This window comes from Abrus precatorius, unplaced genomic scaffold (genome assembly GCF_003935025.1).
Source record: "Abrus precatorius isolate BTA unplaced genomic scaffold, Abrus_2018 Scaffold5, whole genome shotgun sequence".
NCBI lineage: Eukaryota > Viridiplantae > Streptophyta > Magnoliopsida > Fabales > Fabaceae > Abrus > Abrus precatorius.
The window spans coordinates 10,132,699-10,135,746 of NW_020874395.1; the positions used below are offsets into that span (position 1 = coordinate 10,132,699).

At 34.1% G+C, this 3,048-nt stretch overlaps 1 non-coding gene across 1 annotated transcript; it reads right to left on the bottom strand.

Moving 5' to 3' along the window:
• Window positions 1–2,648: 2,648 nt before the first annotated feature.
• On the bottom strand, window positions 2,649–2,755 carry LOC113868283. Its single transcript, XR_003505304.1, has one exon. It is a non-coding gene; the product is annotated as a small nucleolar RNA R71 (small nucleolar RNA).
• Window positions 2,756–3,048: the final 293 nt, after the last annotated feature.

Genomic DNA, 3,048 nt, shown 5'->3' on the forward strand with positions numbered 1-3,048 from the left:
AGGAGGATAGAGTTCCTACATGATTTCATTTTTGCTTCTTCCTCTTGATATATGTGAATTGGGTGATTGATTTTGATTTGTATAATTAAGTATGTTAGACTTTACCTTTGTGAGCTTTTGAGCCTTATTTTTGGATGGTTAGAATTCATGCCATTCTTTTCTTTCTTGTGTGCTTTCCCTCTTAGATTTTGTCATTCTAGAAATTGTTTTGATTCTTCTTTAAGGCTACAATTTTCATATGCAATTATGAATATGATAGAGGCATTTCTTTCAATTTTTACCCACTTGGTCATATAGCTTACCTTGCATTTTGCCCTTTGTTTAGCCCCTTTGAGTCTTATTGAGAATTCTTTGGCTTCTAGCACATTATAAACTTTAAGTGAAAAACCATGTTATACGTAACCTTAGGGAATAAGGAGTGCATTGGTTTCATTAATGTTATTGCATTTCAAGTGTGGGGGTTCGAAAAGAATGCAAGAAGAAAAAAAGGGGGGGGGGAAGAAAGAAAAACAAAGAAGAAAAATAAAAAAAAATTATTACAAAGAAAATGGGAAATTTTGATGAAGGGAAAAGGAAGTCCAAGAAGAATAAATGTATGTTATGGCTTGATTTGTCTAAGGACCAATGTTATTCCTATTCTCTTTGGTTGTATCTTGTCATATCCTCATATTTCCCTACCTTTACCTTAGCCCCATTACAACCATTGAATAAATTCCTCTTGATTTGTGTTTGCATATGATTGTAAGTAGTGGCGAAGTAGAAGATTAACAAGTTTATGGTAATGCATTGTCTTTTGAGGTGACTTGAGTGAAACACTTTGAACCATACACTTGAGAGTTGAGTTGTATACACCATCTTGTGAGATCTTTCATTCTTGATCTATACACTTTCAATGATATTGCTTGGCTTGCATTTTTGAGAGGTTGAGAGTTTGATGTTTGATTGTTGTAGAACTCTTGATGCTTTATGTGATTAGATTTTATCCTATTATGCTTCTTTCTTAATCCTAATTAATTATATCGTCAGGCGACCGTACCTCGGTTAATTAATAGATCTATAAGGTAAAACAAGACAAAGGATTAGGTGGACCAAACCAATCTTTTTCTTCTAATCGTTATTAAATTAACAAGTTTATAGGTTCCTTAAGCTTTCTTAAATTAATGTCTTGCATGACCATTGGGGATGTTAATTTAGATAAAAGAATATTAATATTGCATGACCATTGGGTATTAATAGTATTTGTATGAATGATTGGTAATCACAAGGAAATCGGATTTAGAGTTAAATAGAAAAATAACATAAAGGATTGAATGAGAAAACCCATATGCCCTAGGTTCCTCTCCGATAAGTTCAACCAAGACGTGCATTTGTATTCCTTGCTCTTAGTTCTTAGTTTTATAATTGATTTTATAAATTCTTATTTTTAATTAATCTCGTATCTTTGAAGCTTAAACAATTGAATTAGGAAATTTTTAGTAATTGGAAAACAATCCTTGTGGAACGATATTTCAGAAACTTAATTTAAGAACCCTTTATTACTTTTCGATGGGTACACTTGCCCTCCGAACATTCCTTAAACTTTCTTAAATTGATGTCTTGCATGACCATTGGGGATGTTAATTTAGAGAAAAGAATATTAATATTGCATGACCATTGGATATTAATAGTATTTGTATGAATGATTGGTAATCACAAGGAAATTGAATTTAGAGTTAAACAGAAGAATAACATAATGGATTGAATGAGAAAACCCATATGCCCTAAGTTCTTCTCCGATAAGTTTAACCAAGACGTGCATTGTATTCTTTACTCTTAGTTTATAATTAATTTTATAAATTCTTGTTTTAATTAATCTCATATCTTTGAAGCTTAAACAATTGAATTAGAAATTCTTAGTAATTGAAAAACAATTCTTGTGGGACGATATTTCGGGAACTTAATTTAAGAACCCTTTATTACTTCTCGATGGGTACACTTACCCTCCGAACAAGTTTTTGGCACCGTTGTCGGGGATTGCTTTTTCGGTATTAAGAAAATCTTGAATTTAATTTATTTGAGCAATTTGTTTTACTTTATTTTCATTCTGTTTTGTTTATTGTTAAAAAAAATTTATAATTTTCGTATTTATTTTATTTTAATTTTTTTATTTATTTCACAATTTCTTTTAATGTATGCTCACTCGTTCTAAGTGCTCTACAGCTTGTTTATTTGATCCGGAGATTGAGAGAAGAGCGCGTAAACAAAGAAAAGAAGTGAGAGAGCAAAGAATGGCAGAGGGAAGGAGATCAATTCAAGATTACATGACACCGACTGCTAGAGAAACTCCTGGAAGCATTGCGGCACCTAATGTGGAGGCCAGCAATTTTGAATTGAAACCAGCACTCATAACCATGGTCTAGAACTTGATATAGTTTAGAGGCTTGCCTAACGAAGACCCCAATCTTCATCTGACAAAGTTCCTCCGATTGACGGATACCATCAAGTACAATAGAGTCTCTAACAATGCTATTCGACTCCGCCTTTTCCCCTTTTCAGTATCTGAAAGGGTGAATGCATAATTTTCCTCACTCCTAGCCAACTCCATCAGAACTTGGGAGGATCTCACTCAACAATTCGTGGGAAAGTACTTTCCCTTATCAAGGTCCTCTAAGCTTATTACAGAGATATGTTGCTTCCAATAATATGAAGCAGAATCCTTATTTGAAGCATGGGAGCGATTTGGAGAGCTTTTGAGGAGATGTCCTCATCATGATTTTTCAACGTGGAGACAGGTACAAATCTTTTATAGTGGCCTATCAATCACTACTAGGGCTACAATTGATGTCGCAGCAGGAGGGTCCCTCATAAGAAAAGATCCAGATAATGCATACAAAGCTGATAGATGAGATGGCATCTTCTAGCTTTCAGTGGCACACTGCTGACTCTTATGACATCAAGAGGAAAGAGACTGCCCCAGTTTACCAAGCAGAGAGCAGCAGCCCACTAATGAACCAAATGGCAGCTCTTACAAAGCAACTAGAATCTTTAATGAAGGCTCAAGACCAACCT